We start from the raw sequence: 201 nt of genomic DNA on the forward strand, positions 1-201 counted from the left end.
AGGAGAAAGAAAAATAGTATGATTCATACCCAGTGCATGCTGGGGCTGGTCCTTTGAGTTCCAGGCAGGCAAGTATGCGTATCTCTTCCCAGCTCCACCTTCAGTGAGGTCATAATGGCGACTGAAAATCAGCCTATGACATCACATGACAAAATCAGCAAAAGTTACAAATCAGGGCTTCCCCCCCCCCCCCCGCCGCCC

The sequence above is a fragment of the Suricata suricatta genome, chromosome 3, assembly GCF_006229205.1.
Source record: "Suricata suricatta isolate VVHF042 chromosome 3, meerkat_22Aug2017_6uvM2_HiC, whole genome shotgun sequence".
Taxonomy (NCBI): domain Eukaryota; kingdom Metazoa; phylum Chordata; class Mammalia; order Carnivora; family Herpestidae; genus Suricata; species Suricata suricatta.